Source organism: Scomber scombrus, chromosome 9 (assembly GCF_963691925.1).
Source record: "Scomber scombrus chromosome 9, fScoSco1.1, whole genome shotgun sequence".
NCBI lineage: Eukaryota > Metazoa > Chordata > Actinopteri > Scombriformes > Scombridae > Scomber > Scomber scombrus.
The window spans coordinates 11720531-11746578 of NC_084978.1; the positions used below are offsets into that span (position 1 = coordinate 11720531).

The 26048-nt window shown below is 41.6% G+C and overlaps 1 pseudogene; it reads left to right on the plus strand.

Annotated features, from left to right (window-relative positions):
• The first annotated feature begins 797 nt into the window (after window positions 1-797).
• Window positions 798-26048, plus strand: part of LOC133986399 (ecto-NOX disulfide-thiol exchanger 2-like) — a 37253-nt pseudogene continuing 12002 nt past the window's right edge.

Consider the following 26048-nt stretch of genomic DNA (forward strand, 5'->3'; position numbering starts at 1 on the left):
GGTAAGCACAACATGAAGTGATCATATGTATGATCATAGCAGGAATTGCCTATCAAAGACAAGGATTTACACTATACCCACTAAATTATTAATTCTTTTAATTTTTTTAATTTAACGTGTAATAGAATTTTAAAAGGTTTTATTTTGTTTAAGATACTTTGCCTCAATTAGCAATTAACAATTTAAATACTTAACAATATCATGTATTCATAATACATAAATATATATAGTACATAGGGCTAATGTAATAGGAAATTGGTTGATTTGATGAGAAACAAAAACAAAAGGAAACTGGAGATTTTGGTACCACTGTAGCGCATGATGATGCATGGAAAGTGAAAGCAGAAAGAAAGAAAAATTGGTGTAATATCAAAATATTTACATGCTGATTTTGTTCAGAAACCTTTGTAATTTTGAATAGTACAGAGTGACTAACACAGTCTGCACATTTGTGCAACAGCATTTTAAGTCAGAGCAGCTGCACACACTGAGTAGAGGTCATGGGTCACTGAGGCAGGAAGTATCAAGAGGCCTGTTTTTTGAACTTCTAAGATGAAGAGATTTAAACAATAATATATTGTCCGACAGACTGTGGGGTCACTCCCTTTTCCTGTGACAAAACGCAGAATTCAAATTAGGTTGGAGATCACAAAGGGATTGTGTCAATAAGGTTTTGAACTTTGTCCTCTACTTTACTGATCTAAATCATCACACATCCGTTTTCTAGTATTTAAATCGAAATTGTCCCTAAAAGGAATTTCAATCTCACTTTTTCATCCCTCTTTTTGTGTATTTCTCCAGATGGTGAGCTGAACCTGACCATGGACTTAAACTCCATGATGTTCCCCATGTCAGACTCCAACGCCTGGGCAACAGCCATGAGCAACCTGGGGATGGCTCGGATAAGCATGACTGGACAACAACTCATGCCAGGTTCCACAGAAAACCTGCCACAGTACATGCAGCCAAACAGGTCACAAGGTGCCACAAAGATATATTGTGTTTTAAAGTGAATATATTGATGTGGGAATGTCTATCCCACATCCCATAAAAAACTGAATTCATTAGATTTATGTTGACACTCCAGTGTGATAGCAACATTTTTCCAAACGTTGGTGTTGATATAATATACTTTTGCCTCTTTAGATGTACTGTAAGTAAGATATTGCGGCCTACATGTTTAGAGGTGGAAGCAAAAGCAGCCTAAAGGTTAGAGAACCTTTTTTTTGGATGTTGGCTTGAATACACAGACTGGCTGGAAAAATCTGTGTAGGAGGCAAGATGAGTAACAATATATCCTCCCCCTCTGCTGCCCTCTAAGTACCCTTTAGCAAGGCGGTGAGCATCAGTTGTACTCATCGCACTGGGCAGCTCCCAATGCGTCAGTGTTTGAATGTCTGGAGCCTTCCCTCCTCTGCATCCACTCTCCCAGGCTGTTATAATTAAGGATGGGCTGTTAGCTCATTTGCTTCCTTAAGTAAAGGTTTTAAAATGGCAAATGTGCCCAGAGGATGTGTGCATGTGCATGTGTATGTGTGTGTGTGTGTGTTTTCATACCTGTGTGGGCCTATGGAAGCTGGAAGTTATCCTTGTCTGACTATACAAAATCTAGCTGGAGCTTAGAGTGTTTACAGTGTATGAGGTAACCCCTTAAAGGAGTTTCCCTGCTGTTCCACTAAGGAGTTACTAATCCTCATCCAGCCCCTGTAGTGCTGAGTATGTTCATCGTAAGCAAATTCAGTTTTGGTGTAGATTAATAAAAATGAAACATTTGAGGGAAATATGCCTATTTGCCTCTTTTTAGTTAGATCAGAAAAACTGATACCACTATCATATCTGTGTGTCAAATATACAGCAGCCAGTTAGCTTAGCTTAGCATGGAAGTTATCAGCTAGTCTCACTTGGTCCATAGGTAACAAAATACAACTACAAGCACATCTAAAGCTCTGTATTGGTCTTTCTTGTTGCCTGACAATGTCACGGTAATGACAAGACTCCACAAAGTTATTGCTCTTGGCAAAGAAATAGTCCTACACATATCACCCTATTAAACCACAAATTGTTGTTTTTGCACTTCATTTTTTGTAGGGAACAAACAAACAAGTCAATAGGGAACTTTAGATGTGCTGCTATGCAGATTTTGTTACCATGAACAGGGCCAGGCAAGTTTTTTCTTGCTATTTCCTGTCTTAATGGCTAGAGCTGCATATTTAATGGACAGCGTTGGAATATTAATACATTTATTAATATAAAACCTTGTCTAGGCACTACTGCCGTCTTTGGTTAGAGTTTGTTAGTGCTAGGAGGAAGCAATTTAATCAATGATTCAGTCTAATTGCCTTAAGTACTTGTACAAGCAGTAACCTCTGTCTGGTGTGCTCAAAGAAACCACAACAACACTTCGTAGGAGAAATAAATAAATGTATTAATAGCTACATATGTTGAGGATACATGATAATGAATAATAATGCCTATAAATGATAATAAAAATAACATAATAAAAGACGTTGTTTAGAAATAGTGTGTAATTCAAGGTTAATATATTGCAACAGGTAATGCTAAGCTAATTTAACATCAACCCTTGATCACAAAGCCATGTTATGTCTTACTGTTGATGTTACATGTTAAATGTTGTGTCATGCTGCACAGATGTTGTCTCAGCAGGTCCAGAGTTATTTTAGATTCAACTGGAGTTAGTTGCAGTTACAGCTTGGTGCAGTGCGGCTTGGCTCGGGACGGGTTGAGTCTTTGCAATGCAGTGTTCCAGTGTGAAACATCGTTATCTGCCTCCAAGCAATGTTTCAGTTTGAGTTGAAAATTCAGGTTTTGGCTGGCTTCTTGTAATTTTAGTTGAGTGGAGTAGTAAACTTCAAAAATTGAATACTATATATAAAAGCACATAAGTCAGTTACAAATAAAATAGAAACAAACAGAACTTGTTTTAATAAAATATTTAAATATGCATATACTTGAAGTCGAAGAAAAGAGACACCTCAATAAGAATTGTGTCTTGGTTCATGAGTTTCTGGAGAGCAGCTCAGAGAAACAATTCGTACAAATTCAGGTTTGGCTCAGATTTGCAGAGAGACTCATGGAATATCCTCCAGGAATGTGAGTTACAGTTTATGACTCTCATCTGGGGAAGATAAGAAAAGGGTGTAGTTCTGGCCATAATTTTGTTATCGGTCATACATGATCTCTCTGGAGGTCTGTTCAACCTCTATTTTGTCACATTTTTTAACTTTTGTCAATATCATGTTGCCAGATCCCCACCAAAATAAGTAAATTTGGGGTCGAGGGTTCACTCATCTCCTCAATTTGAGATCAAAAACAGTTTGTGTAATCCATGAATTAAAGAGAAGGTTGTAGGGTGTCAACAGATATGAGAGTGGTATCAAAATTTCAACTAATTCTCAGCAAGAAGGTGTTAATAAGTGTTTTTTCTCAAAATGTTTACTATTCCTTTAAAGAGACCCGTCAGAGTGCTCAGTGTGTATTCATGAAACTAGTGTTGTGATGTATAACTAGCATCTTGCTTTGGTCAGGTCACATGGGGTCAACAGCTGGAAATGTACCAGCTTAGGGTACGTGTGTTTTGGCATATCAAATGAGCCAAGTTTACAACAAAGGGGTTTAGGAGCAGATAATGTTTGTGTATGCTGATCCCTTCTGTATTACCTAGCTTGCTTGAAGTCGAGATATGAAAACACATCAACATCCTGGTAATCCCTCTAAGGCCTGGTTTCTTAATCTCAGGTTCACAACCTCAACTGAGGCATGAGCAGACTTCTTTTGTTGAAGAGTGTGACACAGCCAGTATATGCTATGCCCTGAGAACACAAATGCCACAGTTACAGTACAACAATAAAGATGTAGTCAACAATATGAGAAATTATTTATACTAAAACAATAACCTTCAGTGCTCAAAACAGCAGTTTATACTCTTCTCTGTTCTGCTTACACCGCTGCTCACACCAAGAAGATGCAAACATAATGGACTCATATTGAAATGAGACTACATGAACATACTGTAATGCCGTGTATGCCATTACAATTAAAAGCTTTTTTTATTAAACTGATTCAATTTAAAGCTATTACATCAAGAATGCACTGATGTTACAGGCAGTTTCAAACAGAGCACAGGCAACACATCACAATTGAATGGAGGGTTATACACTTAGAAAGTGCTAAATTCTCTCTAATGAGGCATTATTTCAGTTGTTAATTTAGAGGAGCTGTTATTGTCTGCCAGTTTTGTGACTGCCTGTGAGAAATTAGTCCACATTTAGGCTTTTTAGATACCCTTTTAACTAATCTACATTCATTAGCCATGTGTCACAAGTAGCATAACATATATTGTGACATATGTTTTAAAGCGATATCATTAAACCTGAATAATGAGGGATTTTGAAAATACTAAAAGCTCACCTCTCTGAATGACGATGCCTCATTGCCAAACTTAACATCTAAAATAAAATACATAAAATGTATACTGTACTCCATATATACTCTGTGTGTGTGTGTGTGTGTGTGTGTGTGTGTGTGTGTGTGTGTGTGCGTGCGTGCGTGCGTGCGTGCGTGTGTGTGTGTGTGTGTGTGTGTGTGTGTGTGTGTGTCACTATTCACAGAGTAAATAATGCCCATAAGACCAAGAGTAGCCTAGTTCACCCCACAGAATGTATCCTTACTCCTCTGGACAATTTGGACCACGGGTTAAAGCTAAATTTATACTTCCCGTGTAGCTCAGAGGGTTCACGAGGGTCCACATAATGTACATTGTTATCTGCCTGTGTCTGCCAGGGTCTGTGCAGACATCTGGTGTATATTCATGTGCAGCCCATAATTTATGACTGTGCCGAAGTCACATCTGAACAAACTGCATGCAATACGCTGTCCACCCTGCTGTCAGTGTCCAGGCAATATATCAGGGTTTAAACAATGTTCAAGAGCGCCCAACTTTGTGTAAACATAAAATATATTATATCAATGATAATCATGTTGCTAATATTTCTGGCTATTTTTAAACCAGAATTATCTATGTTTACGTAGTTTGATACTGAATTAGTTTAAAGTTTATAGGGGACGTATCATGCACATTTTCAGATCTGTATTTATATTCTGGGGCTCCACTGGGATATCTTTTCATGATTTAAAGTAAAAAAACAAAACAACAACAACAGCAACAACCCTTATTTAACTTATACTGGCCCTTTATGCAGCTTCTCAGTTCAGCCTCTGTTTAAAACAGGCTGTTTTACCTCCTGTCTCCTATTTTAGCCCCCTCCCAATGAGCCCATTCCATTGTGATTGACTAGCTAGAGGCTACATAAACAAGCAGCAGTAGGAGGATTTCACTTTTTTATCATTCTATACTCAAAATGGAAACTTCTCAAATACATCATGTTTGAGGTTATGAGCATCAGATTGCAAACAATCTGACGTCTGAATCTTGAATCTTGAATCTTGATGAAGTAGAGGTAACATTGCAAACAGAGTGTTCAGAGCAGGCTGAAACCTGGGCTTTTGATTTTCAGTGAGCATTTTCACATCTGTTCACCTCTAGGTTTAGAACTTTGACTGTTTAACACAGACATCCAACATCATAACAAATAACAGAAAATCACAAAAAGCATGATATGTTCCCTTCACTCTGACTGTGTCACTTATCTGCCTGTAATATTATCACAAAATGCCTTTATGTGTCTTTTCTGTGAGTCTTGACTTATATTTTGATGTACATTGTGTTGTAGTATTTTTGCTGTCATATAATAGTTAAACGTTGGGTCAAATGTGAAAAGAAAAGTTAAACCTGATCCTCATATGAACACATGCTAAACAGTTACTGCTCATAATATACATACTGCCCATTACAGTGTCATGGCACCAACAGTTGATTAGAGGTTAGTTATTTTCTGACTCACAGGCAAAAGGCTCAAGCTTTGATTTTATAATGATAAGCTAACCAGGCATCAGATAGTAAATTATGAATAATAGCTTATGGCAGCTTCCTGCCAAAGAATCAAGTAATGAAGAGTCAGTAACCATCTTCCACCATAATATGCTTTCCTGTTGTAGTTAATGAGGGTAAGGTTTATGAAACATCTTTGTTTTTTAACAATATGTGCCTCATGGGCATAATTATGTAACCAATCAGAGAGCTGTGACACTGACATGTCCTTAAGAGATCGCACACCATTTCCTTCAAACAAATCAGGTTGCACCAACACAGACTTCAACATTACTTTAAGAACGATTGGATGAATATTGTATAACCAAGAATTTTAAGATTAATGAAGCATTGAAGCATGAGTCTATCTGTTTATTATTTCCAATGTCATTACAACCTCCGAGAGCACTTATGGTTAAGTATTCTGCACTGATAACATCACATTCAGTCTTAACAATTTCACTTTCCATTTAATACTTTAGGTTCAGTTCTGTTGTCTCACCCTCAATTTGTGATTAGTCTTTTCTCAGTTCAAATTCAATTCAACTCAATGGGCTCTATTGGCATCAACGTTATGAGAGCAGTGTCTTGCCAAAGCATTCAAATGCAGTTTGTCCAAATATTTGGACAGTACAAAATAGCAATAATATGAACATTAACTTTCTCTCTCTCTTCACAGATGTAATCACATAGAAACATGTAGACAGACAGAGCTCGTTTCTTTTAGTGTACGACAATATTGAACATATTTTGCAGATAGTGCTACACACTGACTCCTCTCTCCAGGTAGGGCAGTTTCTGGTCTCTTCTTCACTATTTGAGGGGCTTTTCTACATCCTTGTCGTATCAGAGTATATGTTTTTCATTTGTATATTCACACACATGCATACAAGTATCTGTTAGTCCATACTGATGATGAATACATGTGCAACTTGCTGCCCCTCGCTATCATACTATGCCTATCGAATTTAATTTGTGGTATTTACTGCTCTCAGGCTCAGAACAGCCTCTGGCAGCTCTCCTTTCAAGAGTATCATAAACATTACCGACAGAGTGGGGAGCTGTCCAGCATGATGGAGATGCAGGGAAATGCTCTTGCCCACGCGCTAAGGGAGAGAGAGAGGTGTGTAGGGGGACTAGATCTGTGTGGCAAACAATGGATTAGGCCTTAGTTGTGGTAATATATCTTCATTAAAGTCATTTTGCTGAAGCAGTTTCTGAAGGGTGGTACAGAGAGGACGGAAGGCAGGAGCGGAAAATGGAGAGGGAGGAGAGTCAGGTGAAGAGGACAGCTGTGTCTCCCCCCGTGGATCATCTGGAAAAGCAGCTGGTGCTTCCCTACTTTTCCCTATTCCTTCCTCCTCTCTCCTCTCCTATTCCCCCTCCCTTTCTCTCTGCCTCGCCAGCCTAAATTACCCAACATCTTCATTAATGTCTCATTACAGCTGAGTCAGCCTCTGTAATCCACAGCCACATTGGAGCACACGCTGTTCATTTGGATTTTAGAGAGCTGAGGGCTTTCATAGTTTTAGCCTGCACTCTGTTGCACTAAAAACAGTGTATGTGATAAACTGGACTGTGCTGAAAACTGAATAAATATCCATTTAGAAAGTTAGCATAATAAAACATACAGTTTCTCACTCAACCCTTAAAATCTGAAGTCTACATCATGTGTCATTTTTGAGCGGAGGGGACTTCAAACACTTTAAACATCATTTGAATCTATTTTGCTATCAGTAATTTTGGGAGAGCATGGGTAATTTCTTTTTACATGATTCATATCTTAGTTTGGAACAAAGCTGTATTATATAATGTCCAGGCTCATTTCAAAATCAGCATTGTACTTTTGTCTCAATGGAGCAGACTTAAGGACAGACTCTTTATCAGACAAGACTAAATAATTCTGTTTGAAGTACTCCTACCAGCTCATTTCTTTAACTGTACTCCTACCATATCGACATGTCTCTCACTTTACCCATTCATGAAGAGTAAATCTCAGGTCAGTCGAAGTTGAATGTGGCAGACAACTTACAGCGGTCTGAGTTATGACTGTGCGTCCACACTCCCTGTTCTGCCTGCACTTAAACAGGCAGCTAAAAGGATGCCTCCTAGGAGTAAACCTGACCTTTGCTGAACTCCATCCATAATCCATAGGTTCAGTCGACTTTGGCATGAGATGTTTGGTCATATTTCCAGTCTGTTAGCTCTGAACCTTGTGAACCACTCATACTGGAACATACTCTACTCCTCCCATACACGCACAAGGAGAACATAACATTACACAAGCAATAAAAGATACATAGACACACAGTCACATGCCGTGATGTGCTGTCTTTGTCACCATTTCTGCTTGAGCCTTTGAACTAATCCTGGTGGATTTACTATTGACTCATCATCATGGCTAAAGGAAATCTGTGTTCGTCGTATTTCCCTCTAAACCAAAGTAGCACAGACATGTATATACCACTGTTATTTTGGGGTTTTTTGTCATGTTTTAAAGAGAGCTAATCCAAAAGTAAGCTGTCGATAGTCGTGGCCTGATTACCTGGTCCGAATAAACCCAAAGGTTAATTCAGCTCTACCCCAAGGGTTAATTCAGCTGGACAAAACATAAAGACCCAAAAGAGAGAGAGAGAGAACACCAACACTGGAGGTAGTGTGATGCTCCACCAATTACTGTGGATAAAACGTTTTTTTGGTTTTTTCCCCCCCTTACCACAGTGCATACTCTCTGTCTTCAAGGGAACTCAGTTTGGGTCCAGCTGGTGTTATCACTGTATTATCCGGTTTTATTTTATATTTGCAAAACTTTCCTAGAGCCCAGGGAAGGATGTGTTCTGTGTGATATCCCAGTGTAAAACCCATGAGCCTACACCAGCTGTAGACACACGCGTGCATACAACCCAGAGGCAAACTTGGAAGCTCACGTGCCACTGACAAGACTTTGGAGATGCCGCTTGCTGTCAGTGAGTGTACTTGCTCATTAAACATCTAATGTTCTATTTCTATACACATCATGCATACACAAATACATTTACATATACATGTACATGTGCATGTACATATACATATACATATACATATACATATACATATACATATACATATAATTATATGACAGCTTATAAGGCATCTTTGATGGACACTGGTCAACCAGTTATTCTGCTCTCCAGTGTTGGTTCTAAGCCAGACCAAACAAGACCTGGACCTACCTAGTGAACAGACAAATAATACATTGATATCAACTCAGCACTGTTCAGACCGCTGTACCAACAGCTTCATCAACAGCCCTTGAAGCTCTTTGACAATTCTGCTATTGGATAAGTGCTATGTGAATAAAGACTATTATTGTTATTATTTATGCAAGTATTACTGGTGTGCACAGATAATCACAAACTGAATATAGAGTTCCTTCAGCAAATGTGTCATAACTTGATTTTATTTTGCATTATCTGACATCAGCTCTGTTTCTCTGTTATCACATCAGTGATCTGGATTCAATTACAGTTGGAAAAAAATATACAACTCAACACTGAGCTCATCTTTATTGATTTAGATAACAACTTGAGTTCAAAGCAAAGCGACATATTTGTCACTGGTTTGTCCACAAAGGGACAAAATCATCAGTATCTAAAATGTTTTGATCTTTCTATTGGTTGTCCTGTGACATCAGCAATTAAGTCCTTACGTTTACTGTAAACCCAAAATCAAACATGTTTCAGTTTGATCAGTACACCGATTTTAAGGATCATTCTGCTTTATTTTTGTGGGATGGGATGTTTACTTTCTTTGTAGAGTCTCCTTCATTTTATTTTGCATGCTTAATTTATATATCATGGGATTATGATTAACACTAGCCTCAACCATAAGACAGCTAAAAGTCTACACAGCCATGTTAGCGGATCTATGTCGCTGCACCTAGACTCAGCGGTGCTTTGAGCTAAAAGGTAAACTTGTATTCAGTTTGAGTTGTGTAGACCATAAAGATAAGAAGCCTATTGATCTCTACATGATGGATATCTTTATGGTGTGAGTTGGTGAATGGAGGTTGTGTATGTTGGTGCAGTGTTATTATTGGGATATTGAATGGGGATTGTTATAACACTGAGTCATACACCCACACTGCGATGACAGCAGAATACTGTGGAATAGCCAGAAGAATAGTTCTTCTCCATCGCTACCCTCTCTGTCAAATATGATTACATTCGTCTCTCTGTTCCAGTGTCTCTCTACGTCTCTCTCTCTCTCTCTCTCTCTCTCTCTCTCTCTCTCTCTCTCTCTCTCTCTCTCTCTCTCTCTGTGTGTGTGACCTTACAACCTTACAAGCTACCACTTATTATCACAGACACACAGACGCTCTTATCTTTAAATCTGGCAGGATTTACTCACTCTGGCGGCTATGTCTAAGACACTTCATCTCAGGGATATAATTTAGCTTTTTTAAGAGTTTTCAAGATACTTTAAGACTCATAACTCATATTCTCCTCCAAAGAAAGACTAAGGCATTTTTTGCGTTTTTGGGGGGTCCTGATTATATCCTTGTGTCCTCTGGTCAACCTAGCCAGTAATTTACTGTCTGAACAGACAGTACTATTAAGAACTCTTTTTTTTTATGAATTAGTGTTTGGTTCCAACTCCTTTATGAAGGCACTGAACAGACTGGTGACTCTCAGATGGACGGAAATTGTGGGTGACAACGAAGAGGAAATGCAAGCAAAACCAGCCATGGCCAGCTGCTGTCAGACTCTGCATTTCTTCACTGGAAGCACAGAGTCCGCTGGAGATTTGAAAGTAACTATAAGAACTATTATGATTGCGTGTTTGTCTGTGGTCGTGTGTTGTGTTTACTGTAATGAAAAGGAATAAATCTTTGGGTTATTAGAACGGCAGCATCAGTGTTGTGATATGTATACGTAGCAGCATTTCTTTTCTGTCAAACTAATGCACTGTTAATAAACATTGTACATTTCTTTTTTTCTGCGGTTAGAGATATGACGCAACATTGATTATTTATTTGTGATATATAGTGTATCACAGAATTGCATTTGTTGTAACATATAATTATCGTATATAATTCGTATCGAATATTGCCCCAGTTTTTGGGGATGGGGTGGGGGGAATATAAAACCTTATCTAGGGCTCCAACACTGTCAGGGCTGGTCCTGGACAGAAATGTTAAAAAAGAAGTCAAAGTATGTTAAAAAGAAAATGTGCACACCTGACTGAAGTGACAATGATGTAAATATGAAAACAAAATGTTACAAAGTGCAATGGAAACAGATTTAATGATAAATCCTGGCGAACATGAAGCATGTGTGCATTATGTAACGTGTGCTCCTCCGAAGACACAAAAAACGTCAGACGAAAACATCAGATGTGAGTATATTGATAAGAATACTCAAATTAACTATCTGCAATTGTTAAAGTGGATATGAAGCAGTCAATGAAGTTAACATGATTTACTAAAAAAATTCCACTCTAATCCACAATTATGTAACAAACATGACAACTATAAACATATATAAAATAAAAAAGAAACATATCTTTTGTGGCAAGGGTATCACCATTTTTGAAAAAATATGACCTGTGACTGCACAGGATTAGATAGAGTGGCTGAGTTCAAAAGATCCTATAGTAGAAACTGAAAGATAAAGAGTGGTGAGCCACAGGACAGATGAAGACATAAAGGAGGGCACTATTGTATTGCTCCTGGAAGTGCAAATGACTTTTATAGGGTTACGGCCAAAGACAAAACAGAAACCAAAAACAGCACTGCTGCACTGACTAGTGGCACTAAAAAGAGAGAACCCTCTAATGGGCACTGACTCCATCGTTTGTAATGAATGTTATCAGTGGAGGAAGATTACATAAGAGGAAAATACGATTGTGTCAGGCGAGCTTTTGGTTTGCCAGATCAATAGACTAAAGTCTGAAGTTGCTCTATTTTCAATTTCACCGCCTATAAAATGTGCTCTACCAACTGCACAACATACACTGACAATAGCAGCACAGAGGCATTACATACATCTTTTCAGTCCAGACAGCAACATTCATGAACCCCTATTTCCTTCCTCCCATCCCAACACAAAATTTAACACACAGCTCGACACGCAGTCCATCTTACACTTCCTGAAGCCAAATGATTTCCATAGCATCCCTGCAGCACAGAATTTATCTGATGGGAGGTTGGCTATACAATATAGCAGCCAAATGACTGACATGAAATTTCAGACTGACTGCCTGAAATTAAGATTGAGGCAAGAAGGTGACCTAAATGGACCACAACCATTATGAACATCTGGGCTGGGGAGTATTCACCTAAAGCTCATGTTATTCCACACCATACACCATTTAATTCCTCAGCCAGAGAATTTTATAATAGCTTTAAACCTCTGAAGTCAATATGTCTCACTGTGCCTCAACGTTTTCAACAGCAGTCAGTCTTATTCCCAGTTCTATTATCTTCCTCACCATCATCTTGTTTCTTCTTCTTGCAGTGCATGTAATTAAGTTTTTTATCATGTGGGATAGCTAGCCTTGCCCTCACATGGCGCAAGTGCTGAAAAGGAATCACAAGTCTAGTTGCAATTAAAAGAAAATATTGTAGCCATCATGAACCAACGTAAAGCACAATAATGTATTATTGGAACAATAGCTTACTCCACAATATATTACTACACAGGCTAAAACAACTTTTGTGCCTCTCTGGGATTGCATTGGAATAGTTCTCCACCTGTCTTGCTGATATGATTTTCTTAGTCTCTGTATGAATTTAAATTGGACACTGCTGGTTTCTCATGTAGCATCCCCAGGGATTGGTGCTGGGGCCTATTTTATTCTCCATATACATGCTTTCACTTGGACAGATTATTGGTACTTTCAGTAACATCACTTATCATTGGTGCACTGATGACGTTATACTTTTCCTTAAAACCCGATTAGTTTGATAGACTGTGTGTACTGTTGAAATGCAATTAGGAACTGGATGGCAAATATTTTCCTGCAATAAATGCAGATAAAACCCATCCATCCATCCATCTTCTTTCCGCTTATCCGGGGTCGGGTCGCAGGGGCAGCAGCCTAAGCAGGGAAACCCAGACTTCCCTCTCCCCAGCCACTTCGTCCAGCTCTTCCCGGGGGATCCCGAGGCGTTCCCAGGCCAGCCGAGAGACATAGTCTCTCCAGCGTGTCCTGGGTCTTCCCCGGGGTCTCCTACCGGTGGGACGTGCCCTGAACACCTCACCCGGGAGGCGTCCGGGAGGCATCCTAACTAGATGCCCGAGCCACCTCATCTGGCTCTTCTCAACGCGGAGGAGCAGCGGGTCTACTCCGAGCTCCTCCCGGATGACCGAGCTTCTCACCCTATCTCTAAGGGAGAGCCCAGCCACCCTACAGAGGAAGCTCATTTCGGCCGCTTGTACCCGCGATCTCGTTCTTTCGGTCACTACCCAAAGCTCATGACCATAGGTGAGGGTAGGAACGAAGATCGACTGGTAAATCGAGAGCTTCGCCTTTCGGCTCAGCTCTCTCTTCACCACGACGGATCTGTGCAGAGCCCGCATTACTGCAGACGCCGCACCGATCCGCCTGTCGATCTCCCGCTCCATCCTTCCCTCACTCGTGAACAAGATCCCGAGGTACTTGAACTCCTCCACTTGGGGCAGGATCTCATCCCCGACCCGAAGGGTGCACTCCACCCTTTTCCGGCTGAGGACCATGGACTCGGATTTGGAGGTGCTGATTCTCATCCCGGCCGCTTCACACTCGGCGGCGAACCGATCCAGTGAGAGTTGGAGGTCACGGTCTGATGAAGCCAACAGGACCACATCATCTGCAAAAAGCAGTGACCCAATCCTGAGGTCACCAAACCGGAACCCCTCAACGCCCTGGCTGCGCCTAGAAATCCTGTCCATAAAAATTATGAACAGGATCGGTGACAAAGGGCAGCCCTGGCGGAGTCCAACCCCCACCGGAAACGAGTCCGACTTACTACCAGCTATGCGGACCAGGCTCTGACACCGGTCGTACAGGGAACGGACGGCCTGTATCAGGGGGTCCGATACCCCGTACTCCCGGAGAACCCCCCATAGGACCCCCCGAGGGACACGGTCGAATGCCTTTTCCAAGTCCACAAAGCACATGTGGACTGGTTGGGCAAACTCCCATGCACCATCCTGCAGAGGGTGTAGAGCTGGTCCACAGTTCCACGACCCGGACGAAAACCACATTGCTCCTCCTGGATCCGAGGTTCGACTATCCGACGGACCCTCCTCTCCAGTACCCCCGAATAGACCTTACCAGGGAGGCTGAGGAGTGTGATCCCCCTATAGTTGGAACACACCCTCCGGTCCCCCTTCTTAAAAAGAGGGACCACCACCCCAGTTTGCCAATCCAGAGGCACTGCCCCCGATGTCCATGCGATGTTGCAGAGTCGTGTCAACTATGACAGCCCCACAACATCCAGGGCCTTGAGGAACTCCGGGCGGATCTCATCCACCCCCGGGGTCTTGCCACCGAGGAGCTTCTTGACCACCTCGGCGACCTCAGCCCCAGAGATAGGAGAGCCCACACCCGGGTCCCCAGGCCCTGCTTCCTTACCGGAAGGCGTGTCGGTGGGATTGAGGAGGTCTTCGAAGTATTCCTTCCACCAATCCACGACGTCCCGAGTCGAGGTCAGCAGGGCACCGTCACCCCCATACACAGTATTGACAGTGCACTGCTTCCCCCTCCTGAGACGCCGGATGGTGGTCCAGAACCTCTTCGAAGCCGTCCGGAAGTCGTTCTCCATGGCCTCACCGAACTCCTCCCATGTCCGGGTTTTTGCCTCGGCGACCGCCGCAGCCGCCCCCCGCTTGGCCTGCCGGTACCTGCCTGCTGCCTCCGGAGTCCCACAGGCCAAAAAGGCCCTATAGGACTCCTTCTTCAGCGTGACGGCATCCCTCACCGCCGGTGTCCACCAGCAGGTTCGGGTATTGCCGCCACGACAGGCACCGACCACCTTGCGGCCACAGGACCGGTCGGCCGCCTTGACAATGGAGGCGCGGAACATGGCCCACTCGGACTCAATGTCCCTCGCCTCCCCCGGTACATGGTCAAAGTTCTCCCGGAGGTGGGAATTGAAGCTCTCTCTGACAGGAGACTCTGCCAGACGTTCCCAGCAGACCCTCACAATGCGTTTAGGTCTGCCAGGTCTGACCGGCATCCTCCCCCACCATCGGAGCCAACTCACCACCAGGTGGTGATCAGTTGACAGCTCCGCCCCTCTCTTTGCCCGAGTGTCCAAGACATGCGGCCGCAAGTCCGACGACACGACTACAAAGTCAATCATCGAACTGCGGCCTACGGTGTCCTGGTGCCAAGTGCACATATGGACACCCTTATGCTTGAACATGGTGTTTGTTATGGACAATCTGTGACGAGCACAGAAGTCCAATAACAGAACACCACTCGGGTTCAGATTGGGGGGGCCGTTCCTCCCAATCACACCCTTCCAGGTCTCACTGTCGCTGCCGATGTGAGCGTTGAAGTCCCCCAGCAGAATGATGGAATCCCCAGAGGGAGCACTTTCCAGCACCCCCTCCAAGGAGTCCAGAAAGGGTGGATACTCTGAACTGCTGTTTGGGCCATAGGCACAAACAACAGTCAGGATCCGTCCCCCCACCCGTAGTCGGAGGGAGGCTACCCTTTCATCCACTGGGGTAAACTCCAACATACAGGCGCCAAGCCGAGGGGCAATAAGTATTGCCACCCCTGCCCGGCGCCTTTCACCAATGGCAACTCCAGAGTGGACGAGAGTCCAACCCCTCTCGAGAAGACTGGTTCCAGAGCCCTTGCTATGCGTCGAGGTGAGGCCGACTATATCTAGTCGGAACTTCTCAACCTCGCGCACCAGCTCAGGCTCCTTCCCCGCCAGAGAGGTGACATTCCACGTTCCTAGAGCTAGCTTCTGCAGCCGAGGATCGGACCGCCAAGGTCCCCGCCTTCGGCTGCTGCCCAGCTCACACTGCACCCGACCCCTTTGGCCCCTCCTACGGGTGGTGAGCCCACGGGAAGGGGATCCCACGTTGCCTCTTCGGGCTGTGCCCGGCCGGGCCCCATGGGTGCAGGCCCGGCCACCAGGCGCTCGCCATCGAGCCCCATCCCCAGGCCTGGCTCCAGGGGGGGGGCCCCGGTGACCCGCGTCCGGGCAGGGGAAACGAGGTTTCATTTATCTTACTCAACATAAGGGGTTTTTGTGAGCTACGCAGATAAAACCGAATTCTTGATTATTACTCTTGATACGGTTCGATCAGTGATCAGGCAGGACCTTGGTGCCGCCTTATCCTTGACTTAATTTAAACTCCTGTAATAACCTGATGTTAATCAATTATTTTGTATTTTTGTCCCTCATTTAAAATATGTGAATTGTTGACAGGTGCATCATTTCTATTCGTTGGGTCAAGTTGCATCTAAAAGATTTGTCAAGCATTATCCATATATTACTCTGTTTAAATAGTGATTTAAAAACGTACAGTTAAAATGTATAAGTTACTTTTAAAAATGGTTAAGTTCATTACCAAAAGTATAACAGTCATTTTCATTTATTTTGGAGAATTAATGACCCGGATGTTTTGTCTTCCGGTTGACCTCTGGGTGTTCACGTGAGAATACGTGGGAACAAAGAAAAAAAATGAAAAAGGACAGTGGACTAGAGAAGAGCTGCACTCATGTGAGAGTCCTTGCAGACGTCTTCGTTTATTGTGTTTTTCATGTTGGACTGTGTAAATCTTGCTGCTGAAGAAAAGCTCGGAGGTGACTTTACCAGAGTTGGGACTGTTTATTAATAACGTGTTTTTTTATGCTACTGAGAGCGTCGAGCTAGCCACGTTAGCCTAGTGCGCTAGTTAGCCACGTTAGCTCATCACAGCTGCTTCACAGACGAGAGCAGGAGCTGCAGCGGCCGTCGCGGACGTTTTGATGAGGCTGGAGACCATCTGCTTGCTGTCTGCTGCTGTTGAGAGTGTGGATGCTGCTGCTAACTGTTGTGGGCTGAGCCTGGCCTGACAGGGAGGATTTTCGCGGAGGTGGTAGGAGCCGTTTCATCTCTTCTAATGGAGGTAAACATTACTGCGTCCTGTTTCTTCATGAGGTCCAACGTAAAGCGCGCCAACGAACTAATGCAAGCTTGCTAAAAGACCACATAATAAATACAGAGTGCACTCAGGTTGTTTAAACTAGTAGACTGAGAAAATAAAATCCCGGGTCAATTTTATTTTGGGGTTTTCCTATTTTATTTTTTTCATACAATGTTTTCTATTTTCTGATGTGGAAGATTTATTGCTTCATTTAATACTAAAACTGAGAGACCGAGAAACCGTGTTGTGCTTTCATTTGTCAATTCATACAGTGAGTATCTGAGTAGGATAATAAATACCTTTTTGCAGTAATTTTATTTTGTTGCCAGGGTTATTCCCTCAGCCTCTCATTGGGTATTATAAAAGAGTGAGATCATTGTTTACCCTAGACATGTTAAATATACAATGAGATGTCCCGTTCACCACTTAATTGATTATTGGAGATAAAACGAGGTTAATGCTATAATAAGTGTATCTGATTAACCGAGGTCTTTTAAGTGTCCCTTGGACAAGTTTTAACTTTGACTGGAAGAGATCATCCAGTCCAGCTTAGTCTCCAGACTCTTTTTAAAAATCCATCTGTTCAGGCAATCCCTTCGGTAGCATGTGGTATTTTATGTTTAAACAATGTGCTTTATGCCTGTTTTTCCCCAGTACGTTTTATCTGTTGTTTATCATTATTTTATTTATTTTGACTGTGAATCACTTTGTAATTGGTGATGAAAGGTGCTATAAAAAAACTTTATTTACATACTAACTTACACAGTGCCAATTGCAGCACTCAGATCAAGGAGAATCAATAGAGAAGGGGACCCTGCATCAGCTGCCATCAGCAGGTCATACACAACCCTGAGCAGAGATGTTTCAGTGCTCAAACGAAAACCTGACTGAATTTTTCAAATAGGTTGTTTTTAAGGTGATCCTCAGAAGCAACCACCTTCTCCAAAACACTGGACAGGAAAGGGAGGTCTGCGATAGGTCTGTAGCTGGCAAGAACATGGTGGGCTTCTTGAGGAGGGGGCAGATGACTGTGACTTTGAGGACAGGTGGAACACTATGAGTTTGAAGGGAGAGGTTGACAGTTTGGGGATCTATGATTTGAGCAGAACTGTGGGAATGGGGTTAAAACCCTGCTTGACGATTTCCATAATGTGACTACCTGATGCCAGTAAAATAGAGTAGAGATAGCAAGTTCCCAGACAGAGTTCCCCGGACAGCCATCGCTGATGGACACCACATCGGCGATGTGCTGCCGCCGCCGCCCGCCCGCAAATTAAACGTATTCTACCGGAATCTGGAGTGAACGAGCAAGAGCGCGCACTAGAGTGACAGTGCGTGTTTGTGTGACTATAAATGCAGCGCGTGCGAGAGCAAAGCTCTGTGTTGCCGCTTATTAGATCGATCGCAAAGGATAGCTGGCTCTGTTTTAAAAGATAACTCCCACCCTCTTAATGGTGAGTTTCAGCTGCTACCATCAGGACGGAGGTTTATGGTACCTGCTTGTATATGTATGTATGCTTTGTATCAGCAGCCATCAGTGCTATTAACAGGTGAAAGAAACTGCAAAATTTAACATTATTTATGTATTCATGTTTTGTATTGTTTCTTTTATCTTGTTTTTACTAATGGCACATATTATATCTTTTAACTTGGTTATTCTTGTATCTTGTTTTCTTGGGGCCGTTGTTGTTCTTTTCTCCTTTTAGTCTGAGCACTGTTGTTACTTTGTCTAGCATGTTCTTGTCCTGTACTGTCTGTCTGTGGGCGTAACAACATGATATAACTCACTCACTGTAAACCAAATTTACCTAAGGGTACAGTAAAATGATCTGAATCTGAGAGAGCTGATGTTGTTGACCTTGGCTCTGAAATGAAGTTGTTACATATCTCTTCTGTAGCCTTAACTAGGGAAGATGATTGTGGCTTCAGGAGATGATTTATGGTTTAAAAAAGATGCTCAGGGTTGCCAGGATTATTAGTTAGTTGGAATAGAACTGTGACCAAGCATCTTTAAGGGACTTTGTAAGTCATGTGATGTTCATGGGAGGCCAGTTCATGGACAGTGAGCCCAGAGTGTCTGAAGCATTGTTCTAGCACAAATCCAGCTGTTTTTATTTTCTGCAGGTCATGAGTGAACATGCAACCACAGCATGAAAAACTGACCTCACACATCTTGACAAGGGCATGAAGATCAAAGACACTGCTCAGAGATATGTTGTAGAATGCCACTAGTTCATCCACATGAGGATCATTGTCATGAGGGCTAGGTCAATGCTTTTCCAGCTCTGAAAACGCATTTGACACTTGGGTTTAGTAGGTGGTGACAGGGAAATCAAGTTAAGACCAACTTGTGGTTGTGCACACCCAGATCATAGACCTTTAGGTTATTGATTGGGGCAAAGTCAGTGATGATCAGGTCAAGTGTGTGCATACTGGTTTGAGAAGGGACATCAACATGTTGCTCCAGGCCAAAACACTCAATCAGACTCTGGGACTCCATTGCAAGATGACAGGAGGGGTTGTTGGCATGTGTATTCATATCACCAACAAAGAAAATGGGCAGAGTGAAGTGAGGAGGAGGTTGTGTGTCTCTGGGAGGAAAAATAAGTTTGGTTTGCTCTCATCTACCTGAGAAGCACTGTCATGGAGGTTTATATTTTAGAGCAAGGCTTTAAATCGAAGAAAGATTAGGCATTGGCAGGGGAGACTGTTTCAGTTCAGTCCGGTGTATGATTGCTAAAAAGAAACACCACGGCCAGTACTGCAGGCTTTCTCCATGTAACTATATCAAGGAGGGCAGGCCTCATTAAACACAGTGTTGTCCCCTGGTTTATGCTAGGTTGTCCAAGATGTGGTCATGTATGAGGAGGGATTTATCAATGAGAGATTATGCATTAAATAGTTTCATGGTGGCAGTAGACAGAACTGAGGATGGAAGTCTCTGCTAACAGAGTGCAATGTGACTCACACCATATAAGGCATCTTGCTTGGTATAGGGTAGTCACCTAATGTTTCCAGTGATGACACTCAAGTTTGTTTTGCTCCTGTATTCCACTGTGAAACCACATCACAAGGTAGAGGACTGAATTGGGGCTCCTGCAGGTGGTTGGAACTTTGCTGCACTTGGGAGGGGTCAAAAAATAAACTGCGGGTCCTGGGATTAAGCTAGCACTAACCAGAAGGATGGAGTTTACAAATTAAGTTAAAAAGAAGATCAAAGCAGGTCGTCACAATGCAAAAGTAAAGGAATGCAAGTCTGACATTTGGACACCTCTGAAATTTTGTAACTAGGTGCGTGCTGCACGTGGACATGCAGAAATAGCTGAATTGCATTTCCTCATTGGGCTGTATTTCCCATCGAGACATGTCTCTGCATGTGAGTGATGGACGGACCATCAGCAATCAAAACACACAGACAGAAAACAGAAAACGCTCAAATAAAATGCAGGAAAGCCATGCCATATCACATGAGAAGTAAAGTTCACAGTCAATTGTCTGTTTAGCAAAGAGTGGCGGCAGACAGTCTGCACCAGTGTTCCCACATAATACAGAGTAGTCTCTTTCCCCGAAACACAAGCACTAAAACAAATCTTTTACTTTTTATTATATTCTTGGTGTCTTTGTTTCTTTTTGCAGCCCATTCACAGGTATACACAATGTAATTGGTTATGCTCTATCAGTAATAGGCTGGTTTCATAGCTTTGTTTATTTTGCCTTTTAACTTGGCCTTGAATTAATTTCCACAAAACATTACAAAGGCATTGAAAGGTTTTTAATTTGGCTAGCTGAAGGCTGTAGATAGCCGACCTCTTTACATTGTGTAGTGCTGTTCATTATTTCCCTGCTAAGTTAGGTTAAGCTAAGTGGAAAGGTACTGCCCCTTTATACAAAAGTACAGGATATATAGATTCTAGCCAGGGAATCCAATGTTTGCTTGCCCTAATCTATTGTGAGGTCAGAGGCCGGAGTCAGCCAGAGTCAGCTGGCCTGTCATGGGACTGTATTTTTTATTTACTGCAAAATGGAAATTTAGTTAACTTACTGTGCCCCAGGACAACAAGGGCATTTATGATAGGCACTCCTCATAGAAATAGATCTTCCTTTTGCAAGCAATAATGGCATTGATTGGCTGGTTTGTATTCTGATCGTGTTATTGGATGGTGGCCATAAGGCATATATGGGGAGGAATTAACCCTCTCTCTCTTTTTCACTCTGTTTCTCCCAGTCACACACACAAACACACATATGAACACTACTTTCACACACACACACACACACACACACACACACACACACACACACACACACACACACACACACACACACACACACACACACACACACACACACACACACACACGCGTACAGTATTTTTCACACACAAATACACAAGTGGAATCCACTTGGTTTTCAGTATTTTTGAATGAACAAAATAGCTCACAGGAGGAGGAGAGTCTCCCACAGCTCTCTCCACTGTGTTTGCTTGGCACACATCAGTTATACACGAGCACACAGACAGACACAAGCACACATATGCTCTCATACTCTGTGATCTGATCTACAGCAGCGATCATCAAGAGACTAACTGACATTAATGTTCTTTATTGTAAAGTCAAGGAATATTAAATATGAGGAAAAACGAAGTGTAAAAAGTAATGGCAGAAACTGCAGTTCATAAGAGTTTTCAGCTACCACAGAAATTTTACACAACAAATGTAATGTAGTTACATCTATTATGATACAGGAGATTTTAAATAAAGAATTCTTAATAGTTAATACAGATTGTTGGATTTCCAAGAGATAACTGGTCGTGATCCGGAGGGAAATGGAGATGCAGATGGGGGACATTTGGCAGAGAGAGAAAAAGGCCAAGTTCCAGGAGGCCTGCCTGTCTCTTCATCAGAAAATATTACCCATATTACCCAGCATGCTTCACAGCGGCTGCCCATGTCCCTCCGACCGCCACCCATCACTGACTCTGCTGAGAGGGAACATTTACTCTGAAAATTACAGTGTGGGGAGGGAAAAGGGGAGGAGAGGTTGTGTTCAGGCAAAAGGGGGGAGTACAACATTGATAGCCAGGAGCTTATTGTAGTCAGATTCATATTCTCTAAATTTAATTTTATGTCTAAGCTATTCATATGCAGGCAGACAGAAATGCATTACATTCAAGAAACCTCCAGGAAAGGTTTTACACTGAAAATAAAGAAGCAAGATGGGGGTGTATTGTGCTGTATGTCTGAAATGCTTTGGTGCAGTTATGAAGGAGCACACATAGAAATGCTGTAGATAATAAAAAGTAGTCAAAAAGAGAGAAAAAAAGAAAAAGGGATCAGAGGTAAACAGACTAAGAGATTCAACCAAAGATCTCCGCACATTTCTCTCTTTATTGTCAACTTTTGTCTGAGAGCGAGTGAGTGAGAGTCAAACCTCAGCTGCAATGTCAGAAGGCTGTTGCGTGAAAAAATCTGTCTTCTATTATGGATTTTGATTGTATGATTCAACAGTGTGATTGCTGATTGTTGAAAGAAGCCCTGGCTGTTTGATTCTGATGGACTTAGACCAAAACATAGCATTTAGCTTGATGCTCAACAGCAGTTCTGCTTGAAATGCATAAACAAGAAATCACTTGTTTTATTCTTTCTGCAGAAACAAGGAAAACACCACAAAATATGCCCAGAAATCCAATCTGCTTCACCATTTTTACAGTACTAACTGTAAAATTAATTTGGACCCAATTTTGCCAATACTGAGTCTTGTTTTATTATGTTTCTAATTACCATCAGTAAATTCTTCTTTTTTATCATATTAGGGGGTTAAAACAAATATGTTGTTTTAAAACAATATGCAAATCAAAAATGAAACACACATGGGCTTAAATTGAGGTGAGTCAGCCATGCTCCTAATCAGATTAGTTCTATTCTAAATGCAAACTTAATTTGCCCTCAGTCAACACTGAAGTTGTAAACACAACAAAACAAATAAACAGCATTTTTGCACATGTAAAGGAATTTCAGCTCTGAGTCGGATAGGATTACCACAGCAAAACAGATAAACAAAGTAACAATACAGAGATATGTAGGCACACAGGAAAGCACATACACACAGAGCAACTCAGCCCTGAGCAAACAGATCATGTCTGATGGAGGTAGTGTATGGCCAGGGTTCAGAGTGCTATACGCAGGTGAAGCCAGGATGTAACCCTGGAGACGACTTTTTGTCTGATCTCAATGTTTCCCTGGATCAGATGTACGAAAGCAGGCACACAATCAGAATCACATTTTGTTAGACAGCCATACAACTATATGAGTGAATACATGTATGTGTGATTTTTATGCTATTGTACAGATGAATGCATACATCTGCACAACGGCCTATCTTTGTTTGCTTTTAAATGCTGCTCATACAGTATCTCACAATTACAGACAATTGTTTATATCCATTCAGTATCCAACCCGTATCCCCCATCAGTATGAACTGTCAGTGATGTTGAAACATCATGCAAAGTAACAGTAATGTGTATGTCCATTTTCTTTGTCTCCAGCTTTGTTTTAACACATTTCTGTTATGGAGGGAACCTTTTAGTTATGACTGAACTGAAGCCAATCTTTAACTCTCTCTCTATTGTTGGGTCTCTGTCTTCATAGTTACTTCCCACAATGCAGTGTACAGTGTATTATTGTCCCATCTGTTAGCACATATTCAGGAGCCAGATTCAAAGTAAAAGAGAGGCCATGCTACAGAAATCCATTTAATTGTTTCATTTTTTTAAAGTCACATCATTGTACACAGAAGAGCACAAGAAAACAGCATGGCAGGCTATAAACTTTTTGAACCTTAGTCTTGTCTCCAAAATACCTAACCTTATTTATATTAAAATAGAAAAGGGTAGTGGAAAAGGTGGACGGCTCAGAGCAGTGTGATTCATGCCCTTTCTTCACCCTCATTTCTACCCGCTGCTCCGATGTTCTTAGATTTAGTGCTGAATGTGGGGAAAGTTGGCTAAACTACTCTTGAAGCAGACACTGGCACTTTTTTTCTCTACTACTGTATGCCACAGCAGCTGACAGAGCTGTCAGCAGCCACACAGAAGAGGTGGAACTACGGTGCAAAGGGTAAATGCACGCAGAAGGCAGATGTGATCTGAATGCAATAGGATCAACCAGACCACATCTGGAGGCTCCCTTGCATCGTGCTCAGACTGCATGACCACATTCTGTAAGAAAAGAGTAAACCTATCACAACATTGTCCGCCGGCCCCACCAAACTCATTTACATGTTGTGATTGGATCAGATTGGAGATAACTAGAATGCTTATTAGTACCAGATGTAAATGACTTGGAACTGACTTGGAAAAAATGTATTTTGGTTTTGACCAATATTGCTTGAGCTGCTACATATCCATCATACCTCAATCAGATACTTTTAATCCAAAAAAGGTTTTTAAGAATAATTTAAAACTCCACTAGCCAAGACTCATCTGCATCTTTGTTAAGGAAATTTAAACTTTTGTCACTTTATTCTGTAAATACCCTTCTAACATGTGTGTTTATGTTTAAATTCATATATGACAAGCAAAACCTTCCAGCTATACATTTCACTGTTTTTTTCCTTTTATCGTCAGACATTCACTCAAATGACTTACATTTATCGTATAGCCACACTTCAAATAATCAGTTTTTCATCAGATTTAGAGATCCTCATCTCTGGAATTCAACTTTGGAATACAACTTTGAAGTTGTCATCCTCTTCAATAGCTTTCAAAGTAAATTTAAAAAATATATCTTGTATTTAAATAGAATTTTATGTAACTGTGTATGTATTAAATCTCTTGCACATTTAAAGTGTTCAAATTTCTGTCTGTATTGTTTTCCTTTTTTTCCTCTCATTGCCTGCAATATATGTTTTTGTCTATTATATGTTGTATTGTTTTTATGACTCAGTATGTTTTCAATGACTTGTTGAAATGAAGGGAAGCACTTTGTATAAGCCCTCTGGGCTTCTTTCCTCTCCCGCACAATTAATATAACTGTTTTACTGTGTAATATTTCATTGTTACCTCTGTACAAATAAATCAACTAAATTCAACTAAACTACTGTTCATTACTGTTGAACATTTTCAAATCATTTTTTTTTTTAGATTTTCCTAACTTCAAAACAGTTACATTATTGTTGCCTGCTAAAGCTTTTGAAAGCACAGACTCATTTGATTGACTAATTGTTTGTCCTTGTGTTGATGAAACACTATTATAAAATATGAAAGGTGTATGCTGAGCAAATTAAAATACAGCAGACAGACAATAAGAAAAAATGAATATTGTGAAAAGAATACATTGCTATTCAGCAGTCAGCTCTTGTTTTTCTTTCTCAGCAAATACAGATAAAAATACAATTAGTGACATCTGTGAACACCCCAGACAGATACAGAGATACAGTTTTAATGGAAAACTGTACATCCTGGTATACTGGAGTGATAATTGGATTGGATTTTACAGCTCTGATTCTCTTGCTGCTTCCTCCCTGCATTACTTATCTCATCCCCTCCGTGTGATCCATCTTCCTCTCCTCCACCTCACCAGAAGAAGTCATTCATCCCTTTGGCAACCTAGCAGTGTTTTCATTATCACCTGCCTCCCCTTCCTCTGTCACCTGGCTAAAGAAGGATGAAGGGGTCATCAACAGGAGACAGAGAAAGCCAGGTGAACCACCTCAGTATCACTGCTCTTTATCTTCATGGTGTGTAGTTCAGCAGCATCATGCCACTGATAACTTTTTCCACCCCTCCCACTACTCCATTACTGCATAATAGCTCATCAAAATAGATTTTCTTCCTCAGTTGACTTCATACAAAAAACAAACCCTCAATGCTAGTCCTCTTGAGCTTACATTGCATCAGTGTTTTGTTGCTCATTCATTTCAGTTTTTTCTCAGCCAAGTTTTCGTCACTCATGGGGAAGGAGACCTGGCGTACTCATTGAATACACACA